Source organism: Akebia trifoliata, chromosome 4 (genome assembly GCF_017979445.1).
Source record: "Akebia trifoliata isolate Shusen 1 chromosome 4, ASM1797944v1, whole genome shotgun sequence".
Lineage (NCBI taxonomy): Eukaryota > Viridiplantae > Streptophyta > Magnoliopsida > Ranunculales > Lardizabalaceae > Akebia > Akebia trifoliata.
Genome location: NC_141378.1, coordinates 32,045,398 through 32,059,056, shown reverse-complemented (window position 1 = coordinate 32,059,056; position 13,659 = coordinate 32,045,398). Strand labels below are relative to the sequence as shown.

Here is a 13,659-nt window from a genome sequence, read left to right as displayed (position 1 = left end):
TTAAAATTCTGAAATTAATAAATAAAACATTAAATAATGTAAAGTAAAATATTAATAAAATCAATTTAAAAATCTGAATCGAAAAATTCGATCAATCAGGCTCTCAGGAAAAATTGTTGATGGTTGCCCATATATTTATTAAAGGACCCCTCTATCTAGGGGCCCAAAGAATTAAAGATATAATAAATGGGGGTTCTTAAAAAAAAAACAAAAATATATTCTTAGTCAATCACATAAGTCCAAAGTCAAACCCTAATCTAAAGAATCTATTCAATCAAGTAAGACTAAAGTCAAAATCTTAAAGTCAATCAAGTAAGAATAAAGTCAAAATCTTAAAGTCAATCAAGTGAGACTAAAAGTCAAAACCCTAATAGAATTATAATTAAATAATAACTCTATTTAAAACAATCCTAATTAAAATATAACTCTACTTAAAATAATTCTAATTAAATTATAACTCTACTTAAAATAATTATAATTAAACACTAACTCAACAATTCTAATTAAAAATTAACTCATCTACAAGGCACCTAAAAAATCTATAAAGTAGGGGTCCCTACAACCCATTTTCGTATGAAAAAATAAACCTAGAAAAAGTAGGTCAAAAAACACCCCTAGACTCCCATAAACCTTGATTTTGAAGCCCCAATTCCTTACCTAACATCCATATCCTAACTTTAACTCAAAAAACACCTAGAAACCCTTTCAAAACACCCTAGAAATCTATAAAAAATTAGAAAGATTCAGAAGGAAATACTTTATTTTGGAGATCTGAAACGAATTCGGTAACAGAACAAAGCGATGAGTGTTGTACGAATAACTATTCTACCAGATTTTAGGGAACAAGACCGTTGTCTTCGTAAAGGTAAATATTTTTAAAAAATTTATTGATTAGGTTTTTTTAGCAATGTAGTTCTATTTGGGAATTAGTAGAGACTGGCGTTTACAAGGCGAGGTTGGTGCCTAACACCTTCCAACCCCATAACGTGATCCCCGGACCCATATTTTTCTTTCGTAGATTAGTAGTATTTACCTTTTTAGAGTCAGTATTCCATTCCTAGACCGTAATAATTAGGTGGCGACTCCCAGGTCAAAAGCGGATCCGCACACCTCGCAAATCGAGGGCGCTTTCAATGACAACTCAACTGGGGAGTATTGAGGATGAGACTTGAAAAACCCCAAGTATGGGAGCATTGCCAAGATGACCTAGGTTTTTATATTTTAGTTTTTTAGTTTTTGTTCTTATCATTCCTTTTTATGCAATTATTGATTACTTGTTGGATTTTGAATATTTTGACCATTTTTTTAATGGTTCAATCAAGAATCATTCGGAATGACCCTAAATAATGCAGAATGTCAAGAGAGTAGTTTCATTCAGGATAAAACAATGGTTGCTGGATCATGAGGTTTATTTTATTACCTTTAAAAAAAAAAAAAAAGGTTTTTGATTTGTCTTAGGTACGTGTGTAGATCTACCCTTTGGAATGTTTTATTTTTTAAGATCTGTACATCTATCGGTTGACAGTACATAACAAAAAAATCTGTTTTTATTAAGTGTGTGTCAATTTGCCCATTAGTAATATTATTTAGGCATGTGCCAATTGGCAACAAGCAATAGAAAAAAAACGAGTTTTTTTGGGGTGGTGTTGACAACAGCAATGCATGAGGGTTTTAAAAAGTGTGTCGTTCGTAAGAAATTATTTTTAATTATTAAAACCTATGTGTTTTAACTTAATGGCTGGTGTGTGAAAAGGAATTTTGTTTTTGACCTTTTCTATCTTCTTCTCAACATGAGAAAGAAGAGGACAGCAGGACGTCTTCTTTACCACCTCTCTCTCTCTCTCTCTCTCTCTCTCTGTCTCTCGATTTCTCGAAAATTACAGAAGTCAAGTTGTATTTTCTCTCTCAAATCTCTTACTTGTTTGAAGCACACAAAATCCTTTTATCTCAGCTCTCACGGACAACTGATCGATCTATCTAGATTTTTTGATCTTTCTGATCCTACTTCTAATTCTTGAAGTGAAGGCTGCTTGGATATGGCCACATATACACCTAAGAACATCCTAATTACTGGTGCTGCTGGTTTCATTGCATCCCATGTCGCCAAGCGGCTTGTTGGAAACTATCCTGACTACAAGATTGTCGTCCTTGACAAACTCGATTACTGTTCAAATTTGAAGAACCTTATTCCCTCTAGATCGTCCCCAAACTTCAAGTTTGTCAAGGGAGATATCGGCAGTGCTGACCTCGTTAATTATCTCCTCATTACTGAGTCCATTGACACAATAATGCACTTTAAAGCCCAGACACACGTTGACAACTCCTTTGGAAACAGCTTTGAGTTTACCAAGAACAACATCTATGGCACTCATGTACTCCTCGAAGCATGCAAGTTCACCGGCCAGATTAGGAAGTTCATTCATATGAGCACAAATAAAGTCTATGGGGAGACAGATGAGGATGCTGTTGTGGGAAACCATGAGGCTTCTCAGCTCCTCCCAGCAAACCCATACTTTGCAACAAGCTGGGGCTAAAATGCTTGTTATGGCATATGGGAGGTCATATGGGTTGCCTGTTATTACAACTGTTTTCCGATCCTAGGTTTCGAACTCTAAGGTTTTGGCTGCAGGTTCATTTGGTTTTGTTTGGAAATCAAGATACCTGTACATTTTATTTTAGTTCTGTTTTCAGCCTTTTTATGACAGCTGATGAGGTTAAATATGCTTCAACTCTTGAAAAACTTGAGATTCCATTCCCAAGGAAAGGAGATGATGGATGCCGATATCCTAAGTTGGGCAAACAATAAATTGAATAGCACTGACAGAACTTCTCAATTGGAATGCTGCAAGGATGAAAAATTATCGAATGGGATTTTCTTCCTCGAGCTTCTTAGTGCTATGGGGCCAAGGGTTGTTAACTAGAACCTTGTTATGAAAGGTGAAAACGGTAGGTTTCCTTCCAATCGGGTAGAATTTAACTCCATCATGAGTTTCGACATTGTGGTTGCTGTCTTTATCTTGGGATTTGGTTTTCAATCTTGAAAATTTTGATTTTAATCGTAGTTAAAAAAATATATAGAATCTTTGTGGCCAAAATTTCATCGTAGAATTGATCATTTGACACATTTTTTGATTCTGATTGAGAAGAACTCCATACAAAAGTTGATTTTTTTTTGTGTTTTAGTAAGGAGAGATTAGTTGACTTGGTTTTGGGAGCAAATTTGGATCAACTTCTCTAATTGTCAACATGTTTACGAAATCTGGTGCAATTTATCACTCGAGGAAGTAATTTCAAAGTGCAAACTATGATATTCTCCACGTAATTGAACACACAATCATAATTGCTTCTCCGAACGAGCTCAAAGTGAAGAGAGATTAAATTGTTGACTTGTGGATTAGCCCGTTGTACGGGATATGACTGCAACAAGTTACCAATAATGAAAGAGAAGAGAGGATGAAATTTATTTTTCTATTGTCACACCAATTTTTATTTATAACACACCATCAGTGTTTGTTAATTATTTATTCAAGTTGGTGTGGCCATGGGATATTTCTCTTTAATTGGGATGTGTTTTAGTTTTTTTTTTTTTTTTTCTCTTAAAAAAAAAAAAATTCATACTCCTTACAACCATCATTCTATCCTCAATTCAATATTCGTGGGAAATCTTGATTTATTTTGGATCATCCAAAAGTGATCAATGGTTGGACCATAAAAATAAAAAATAAAAATTTTGTTTTGATTAATTCTATGTTGATTTGAATGTTAGATCTAATTGAATATTCTATGATTACCCATCTAATATACCATGATTTGATGATGTGCATGCTTTGATCTCGAATTGAATGGATGTTGTTTATATTTGGTTCAATATTTGAAGTCCATATTGTGATAGTAGCCCATGGGCCCATTTGTTTGAAAAAGGCCCCGGGCACACCCCACCCTGTTTTGCACACACCACTAGCATGTTTATTTTATTGCATTGCACGTTGCATATCCCTTATAGTCAACGTGGCACTAGTGCGTGGTTCGGTCTCTTCAAAGATGCAACGTCATTCATGAAAACCACAACTCGAATCACGTACCTTAGGGTATATCAAACTGGGGCATCAGTACCATCTGATCTGGTGACTCTGAAAAGTATATCGATGCACCCAGGTTGAAGCGACCTGAGCCTTTGACCTATTGTAAGCCGTACAGTCACATGTCTCATTTGCCAATGTAGTACTAGTACGTGGTCAGTCCCCTCGTGGGATGTCAAACCATTTATGAAAGCTACAACTTTTGACTCGTACCCATAGGTATATCAAAGATAATATAAGTACATCAATTGCACTTCTTGGTCAAAATCAGTGCCTAAACGAGATCCTGCTCCAATGTACTACGGTACTAGGAGGATAGACTACGTCTATTATAGAAAAGAGGTGATTTAAGAGTGCCTTTGCTCAAGCATCGCGCGTCACCTCTGATCTGGGAATTAAACTAGTTGTTTTTGACTTCAGAGAAGTGGGTTGGAGTCTTAGATTATCACCTATACGGTATATCAAACCAAGTCACCACGTACTGTCTGATTAAGTACACTCGAGAGGTATATAGGTGTACTTGGGCAATGGTAGCTAAATAAAAATGCATTGCACATAGTAAGCTTAAAGTCTAGAAACCTCTCTTGTAGGTCACGACTCGAACTTATCGTGGGTGTTCCCGGGTTGTTTATTGAATGGGACCTTGTGAGTCATAAATATATGTGAATGATGAGATCAGAATGCATGGTTGTCCTCAAGGATTAAAGCTTTTTGTTTTACTCGATTAAAATGGGTGCACCGACCTAATAAAGAATTCATTTTTCACAATAATTCATAATGACCCAGTCCATCTCGATTCAACAATCATGATGGGCCGAGCCATTTAAATTAAAATGGAAATTAAATTCTTTTTTAAATTCGGGTTTCAACCCATTTTGAAAAAACAAAAATGATTTACAAAAGGAAAGTATTTTCCAAGAAAAGTGTTTTCCAAAAAAAAAAATGAAGGAAAAATAACTTACAAAAGATCTATTTTTTCAAGGAAAAATGATTTACGAAAGATCTATCTTTGCATGGACCTTGGAAATTTTCTAAAATCTTGTTTTTCTAAAGAAAAAAGGATTTTTTAAAAAATTTATTTTTGCATGGACCTTGAAAAATTACTAAAATATATTTTCCTAAAAAGAAAATGACAGCAAAAAATAATCAGATTTGTGAAAGTTTTTTGAAAACGTTATTTGTCAATAATTTTTCAGATTGCAATAAAATTATTTTCCTTTTGAAATAATAATTGTATGAATGAATCGTTTAATGGATTGATACACATAATTCAATAAAATCTCAAGGTTCATTTAAAATGTTATCAAAGGGGTAACACTGAAATTGATTAAAATTCACCTTCAATGGGGTATCTAGGGTTATCATTGTACTTAAGCTCAATCGTTCATAGTCTAGCTAGGATTGTAAGTCCGGTCAGTTAGAACAAACGTCAATATCAAGTCAACAGTCAGAAATGACCTTAGAATTTCTCAACATCGTCCAGTTGTTCCCTAAAGATCATAGTGCTTCAATCCTATCGGTTGTAAGCAATATCTCAGTCCTCAATCCTAATCAAGCTCGTGTGGGTACTTGTCTTGAGTTTTCATGAGTCATTTGGGTTAGCTCGAGTTCTTTTTTCAACAAAGTCATGTCTTCTTTAGGTTGAGTCTATCCCTTTTATTTCTATAAGTCGAGTTCGTTTGCCAAGTCTAGAACGACGTCCGTCTCCCCATTTGAATAAAGGAAATTTTTGAATACCTCGAGCGCATTAACGAATTAACTACTTCAAGGATAGATTTCTTTCCTGAACAAGAAGATAAGGGTTGGGCTCAACACCTTTTAATTAGAAAGCAAAGGTCATTGACTTTGAAAAATAATTCCTAAAGAGATTCAAGTAAAAACCATCATATCCCTAGAGGAACACGAAGGGATAATGAATTTACTCAGAAATTTCAAAAGACTTGCTCATGTGGTCTGATGAGGATATATTAGTGCAAGCTTGAGTGTTGTCCGCATGGAATAGATACTCGCTCAATGAAATGAAAACACCAACGAGATCAAAGAAGATGTTACAAAACGTATCGATATTGTCTTCACTGCATTTCAAGTTGCAAAGTTCATCAAAGCAAATGTCATAAATCAATACAAGGTACTTTTGGAATTAATCTCTAATAATGGGTCATACTTCAAAGTCGAGGTCATCACCCTATGTTTAAAGTTTAAGATCCGACATCACAAATCATTCCCCTACCTTCATCAGACCTATGGAGTGATTGAAGTGGAATTGATATCTGATAATGGGTCATACTTCAAAGTCGAGGTTATCACTCTGTGTTCAAAGTTCGAGATTCGACATCACATTATCTCCCTACCATCCTCAGATTAATGGAATGGTTGAAGCAAACAGCTAATAAGAGTCTTAAAATAATCATCAGAAAATGTGTCAATCACACCGGGATTGGTCAGAGAAGTTACCATTCACACTAGGGGCATATCGTACTTCAATACAATCTTCCATTGGAGTCACCCCCTATTTTCTAGTGTATGATATGGAAGCAATCTTACCAGCTGAAATGGAAATCCCGTTTCTCAAGGTCTTGAAAGAAAGTCAATTGTTAGAAACAGATTGGGTTAGTCAGTGGTATAAAGAATTAAACTTGATCGGAGAAAAATGACTTAAAGCTCTATACCACGTGCAAGCTTGTCAAAGAAAAGTCACCCATGCATTTGACAAAAAGATTAAGGCCCGTTACTTACAAGTCGGGGATTTTGTACTTAAAGAAAATCAGGCACCTATCTTTAACCCTAGAGGGAAGTTCAAACCAAATTGGGACGGTCCGTTCATCATCAAGGAAATATTACTGGGAAAAACTGTCAAACTTCAAGATCATTGTAGACACCTCGATTTGAACGGGCCCTCACTCGAAAGGGCCCAAAAATAGCAATACTCTAATAAAGAATTGGCCAACGGGCCTTAATGGCCCAAATCATCGAAACATGACATTTTTGCCAAAATCCAAGCCTCTAACACCTCTTAATGGGTTAGTAGGTCCACCAAAAGGATTCGGCTATCTCCCTTCTACCCCGATCCACTCAAAACACCGATTTTCGACAAAATAGGCCAACGGGCCTCTGAGGCCCAAAACATTTAAAAAATGGCATTTTGGATCGAACCGAGGTCCTTAAGACCACCCAACGGTCTAAGGGACCCACAAGAAGGATTGTGACCCGTCCCGCATGTGTGCAACATCACCGCTCCTCGCTTACATCAAGAATCGATAAAATCCTTCAACGGGCCTAAAAAGCCTGATTAGTCAACACGTGACATTTTTGATCAAATCAATAATTACAAAAACACAAAAAAGATTAAAAAATTAAAAATGTGAGACTTGGGATACCTACCCCTCATCTATCATCCACCACTCCGCCTCGAAATCCGTAAAAATCCTAAACCCACCTAAGGCCCACAAGGCCTCAACTCTTTCCTAAACCCATTTCCCAACCCTATCATTGACCTAAAATCAACTCCACACCACCTAAACCTAAAACTAACCTATCCTCAAAATCTCAATCCAAAATAAACCCTATCCAAGTCAATATAACCCACAACCCTCCTAAACCCAAGCCCAACACTTAAAAGCCCACTAACTATTACCCATACCCAACTCATTATCTAACCCATAACCTTAACCCATTACCCACATCAACCAATCAACCCGTCAATATCAAAAGATGACACTTGTCATCACCACCCTTCACCTCCCTCATCCAATCACCCACTCCCATCACCATTCTCTAAACAACTCATCTAACCCATCTCACCTCTCTCAAAAAAATACCTCAACCCATACCCTACCCTAACCTAACCTATCCCCATCCTCTAACATCATCAACCACCCACACCTCCACCCATACCCTAATCCATCACCATTATCTAACATCATCAACCACCCACATCACCACCCATATCTCTACTCATCATCTTCTTTAAAACACTCCAATAAAATCCACTCAACCCATACTTCATTCATCATCAATCAACTAACCCATTTCTCTTTCTCTAATCAAACAACCCCCATCAACCAATCAACCAATTTCATTCCTCACCCTCTCATCATGATTGCCACATGGCACCATCTCCCTTCTCCTCCTAAAAATCAATATACCCACCTCTTACACAACCCATTTTCCTAAATCTACACACCTCACCTCATCAACCAACCTAACACTCCTTCCCTAAACAACTCTCTTACACCCCCACTCCTCCCATCAACCATCACTCACCTCATCCCACCCAACACTCTACCCAAATGGATTTGGGTAGGATCCAAACCATTTGGATTGAAATACAATCCATTTCCATTCTTTACAAAACTACCCCTAAATTCACTCCAAATTTCATACTCTCATTTTCTAAAAATCATGCCATTCTCTATTCTCTCAACTCTTCACCCCATTAGATCCCCAAACCCCCTCCAAACATCTATAAATACCTCCCCTCTCACCCCAAAAGGGGTTACCAAGTCTTACAAGAAAAAATATTTTCTCCACTCATCTCTATCATACCATCTTCTAAAAAGAAATTTCACTTTCATACTACACTAAGGATTTAAGAAGCCTAGAAGAAGAAGGAAGGGAAGAAAAAAAAGAAGAACCTTGAAGATTCAAGGTGGGTTCAAGACCCCCCTCTGCTCTCTCTCTAATCTTCTTCTCTTCCCTCTCCTACCACCCCCTTTCTTTTCATTTTTAACAAGTTGAGTATGAATGGACCCCAAGGCTAATGGTCTAAAAGGGTCATTTCCATTAATGAAATGACCCTATGATCAAGCCAAAAATGAATCCCTATCGAAGGTACGAACACCTCCAAGTGGCACTTTATTTTCCCACATTTTGTTAAAATTAAAACGACCGGGTTACGTTGAGGTTACCGCCACTTGACGGGGAGAAAATGGTGCCTAACCCCTTCCATTTTCTCCAACCGAGCCACTTACCCAAACCTCTAGGTTTGATCAATCTTTATCCATTGTGAGTCACTAACGCCCAAAATATCACTTTTCACAAAAAATATACATCGGGTGACCATTCACACCCACTTCCAACTTGAATGGTGGCGACTCTAAACCATCGTAGATGTGACCGTCGTAATGACGAAACCTACGTAGCTACAATCATGATGGAATTGAATTACCAGAACCAACCAACCTTGACCAAATTAAACGGTACTACATTTAAGGAGGTCATCTTTGACCGAATCAATTCTCCTATTACCTAGTTCAATATATCATTTCTCAACCCCTTTGTAGCCTTTTCAAAAAAAAATCATGCCTTTTTATTTCTCAGCCCGATCACCTAACTTAGGGGAGGAAAGAATCTGAACTACGTTTTGGTCTGATCCCAAAAATCTAGGTACGTAGGCAACCTGAGAAGTTACTTCAGGCTCGACCACATCAAATATATATTTCCCTACAAAAAAATAAATATATATATATATATAAATAAAAATAAAAATAAAATATTGTCAAATAGGGAAGAAAGTTCAAAGAAAAAGAAAAAATGCCACACAAGGGTCACTCGGGTTTTTGAGCCTCAAAATTCCTTTCTTTTTATGCCCAGTCCTAAGCCTACCTATGAAATTCCTCCTAAGTACCGTGTGAAAAAGTCAAGGAAGGTAGTAAAGTATGATCAGACAGCAATTCCATAAGTTCAAAAAAAAAAAAAGAGGAAAAAAGCTTGCTAGGTTGAAAACCCGAAAAGAGCAACTTAGGCAAAAATTAAGGCAAACTCGCAAAGTTGAAAATCCGAAAAGACGACTTTGGCAACAATCAGAGCAAAGAAAAAAAAAGGAAAAGCTCGCTAAATTGAAAACCTGAAAAGGCGATCTAGGCAAAAGTTAAAGCATGCTCGCTAGTTTAAAAATCTGAAAGGGCAATTTAGGCAAAAGTTAGAACAACAAAAAAAAACAAGAAAAATTTCTAGGGATTTAAAAGTTAAGAGCGGTCCGAACTAAAACATCAGAAGTCCGAATAATCAAGTTCAATACTTAGCTTAAACCATACACGGACTCAGAAGCCACAAGTATCTTGTCTACGATTGATCTAAAAATTTTTGCTTCCCTAAGTGAACCAATGGAGAGAAGGGTGAATTCTCTGATGAGTCTCAAAAGGAAATATTTTGTTCTCTTGAGCCTGACTCAAAATCTTCAATAAAATTAATAAAAATTAAAAGTTGGATCTTTATTGCGCTTAGGATGATCAAATATTTCAAACCTTCATACAATGTGCACCTTCTTTCTTATTTGATATGTAGTTTTCCCATTATACTAAGGGTATTTTTTTTAATTTTTGCATGATGAGTTCAATTATCTCCAATGCCATGTTTCCTATCAAATTAGGGGCATTTTATTTTTAAGATTGAGCAATGTTAATCCTAAAAAATAAAAGGAACCACAAACTTGAGGTTACCCTCTTGATAACAATTTTTCGAAAAACCCTTGAGGTTCAAAAGAAATAAAAACTCAGGTTTTAAATTCATAAAACTGTTGAAAAAAAAAACCTTGAGGTTCAAACAAAAGCTTTCCTGATCTCATTATGATTTTTGCCCAGAGAATAAGTCACTTACTTAGAACAAGTGATAGGGCATTCTTTCATTCTCAGCTCCATTCATTCCTAGATTCGATCATTCTTTTTCAGATTCATTATCTTCCAGATTTATTCATTTGTTCCCCGATTCAATCGTTCTTCTCCAGATTCATTTTCAATCTCATTCAGTTTCATTTTAATCATTCTTCTCTAGATTCATTCATTATTTTCCAAAATTCATTCATTCCTCAGCCAGTTTTGCTCAGTTGCCACCAAGGGTTAACTTGGATTTTGCTCAGTGCCGCCAATGGTTAACTTGGATTTTGCTCAGTGGCCGCCAAGAGTTATCTTGGATTTTGCTCAGTTGCCGCCAAGGGTTAACTTTGATTTTACTCAGTTGCTGCCAAGAGTTATTTAGGATTTTGCTTAGATTATGATCACTTTTGCTCAGATTATTCTCAATTTATGCTCAGATTATGCTCAGTTTTTTTTTCAATTTTTACTCAATTTCACACAGTACACATACTCACACTTACACTTTTTAGTCAGAGAGAATTCTCTAAAATTCAAGGATCTGACACCGTCAGTGAGAGCTCGCGCTCAAGGACCTGATACTTTTTAGTTCGGGGAGAGTTTTACCCTAAAGAATCTGAACACCCGGACGAATTGCAATCAGGCTGCAAAATGAATTGTCACTAGCTTTGGCATTCAGATATCACACTATCTACTAAAATAGATTTGCTATCTAATTTACTTCAACCCTCTACCAAAGAGGGGCATCTGTAGACACCCCATTTTTGTATTCGCCTGATTAATCAACTCGTCAACCCGATTGCAATGGTTCCCAATGATGGATGTTTATTCCAATACTTTATTTTATTACCAGATATGTTTCAGAAATTCAGATGAGGTATCTCAAACTAACAAAACTGTAGAAACCACACTACGCTAGGAAAATATAATCTCAAAAATATAGAAATCATCATCTTGTAGACAAAAATAAACTTTACGATAAAAATTACTAAAAAATGACCAAATTATCAAAATACCCCTAACTTCAAAACATCCCTAAAGCCTACATTATGCTTAGGAAAATCCTTTTAAATACATAACACAACAAATTGAAACCAAATATATCATTTCACCAATTTTCATAGAATTCGACAAAATTACGAAAATACCCCTCATAAAGTTCACAACCATTTTGCACAAAATTTTTTATAAATGACACAAACCAATATTCCCATTGAATTCCTTACAAAAAATCGATTCTAAAACATCCTGGAACATCAAAAATCGACTTGAAACGCAAAAGTTCTCTTCAGGGGCAAAACGGTAATTTTTCAATTAAAAAATTTTAAAATTCTAAAATTAATAAATAAAATAGTAAATAATGTAAATTAAAATATTAATAAAATCAATTAAAAAATTTGAATCGAAAAATTCAATCAATCAGGATCTGAGGCAAAATTGTTGATGGTTGCCCATATATTTATTAAAGGACCCCTCCATCTAGGGGCCCAAAGAATTAAAGATATAATAAAGGGGGGTTCTTCAAAAAAAATAAAAATAAAAATATATTCTTAGTCAATCACATAAGTCCAAAGTCAAACCCTAATCTAAAGAATCTATTCAATCAAGTAAGACTAAAGTCAAAATCTTAAAGTCAATCAAGTAAGAATAAAGTTAAAATCTTAAAGTCAATCAAGTGAACCTAAAAGTCAAAACCCTAATAGAATTCTAATTAAATAATAACTCTATTTAAAATAATCCTAATTAAAATATAACTCTACTTAAAATAATTCTAATTAAATTATAACTCTACTTAAAACAATTATAATTAAACACTAACTCAACAATTCTAATTAAAAATTAACTCTATCTACAAAGCACCTAAAAAATCTATAAAGTAGGGGTCCCTACAACCCATTTTCGTATGAAAAAATAAACCCTAGAAAAAGTAGGTCAAAAAGCTCCCCTAACCTCCCATAAACCTTGATTTTGAAGCCCCAACTCCTTACCCAACATCCACACCCTAACTTTAGCCCAAAAAAACACCTAGAAACCCTTCCAAAACATCCCAGAAATCTATAAAAAAAATTAGAAAGATTCAGAAGGAGATATTTTATTTTGGAGATTCGAAGCGAATCCGGTGACAGAACGTAGCGAGGAGTGCTGTACGAAGAACTATTTTACCAGATCTGAGGGAACAAGACCGTTGTCTTCGTAAATGTAAAGATTTAAATTTTTTTTATTGATTATGTCTTTTTAGCAATGTAGTTATATTTGAAAATTAGTAGAAATCGGCGTTTGTCGGGCAGTGTTGGTGCCTAACACCTTCCAACCTCGTAACGTGATCCCCAGACCCGTATTTTTCTTTCGTAGATTAGTAGTATTTACCTTTTTAGAGTCAGTGTTCGGTTCCTAGACCATAATAACTAGGTGGCGACTCTCAAACCTCAAAGGTCAAAAGCGGATCCGCGCACCCCATAGATCGAGGGCACTTTCAATGGTGTCCCTTGAAAAAAAGAAGGTTCAAAGAAACATAATATCTCTTGGAAAATGAAGGATGTTTCTTAAGAGACAACCTAAAAAATTCGAATTTAAGCCCAAAACCAACACATAAATTAGCAAAAAGAAGATTTTTTAGACTAATGATTTAAATCCTTCTTGAGCCCATGGGTCCCTTGTGCACGTGCGTAGGCTTATCCAAGTCTCTTTCTCATATTTACTTAAGTGATATGAGAAGTTCTATATAAGAACTAGACAAATTTCTTATTCCTATCCGATGTGGGATTAAAGAATTTCACTAACAAATTCAATAGTTCTACAAACTACATGCAAAAAATCAAGGCTAGTAGGAGTTGTTTGGAGCCAATTTGTCATTTACCCTAAATGGATTTTTGTCAATTAAATAAATGAAATTATTCTCTTCAATGAGAAGAATAAGATCCCAAGTGGTCTCACCTCAAATAAAGTATGGGACCCACTTAAATTGTACTTCAAATAGATCTACTCAGTCA

The 13,659-nt window shown here is 35.6% G+C and overlaps 1 pseudogene; it reads left to right on the top strand.

Moving 5' to 3' along the window:
• The first annotated feature begins 2,036 nt into the window (after nucleotides 1-2,036).
• On the top strand, nucleotides 2,037-2,534 carry LOC147404736 (trifunctional UDP-glucose 4,6-dehydratase/UDP-4-keto-6-deoxy-D-glucose 3,5-epimerase/UDP-4-keto-L-rhamnose-reductase RHM3 pseudogene; annotated as a pseudogene).
• Nucleotides 2,535-13,659: the final 11,125 nt, after the last annotated feature.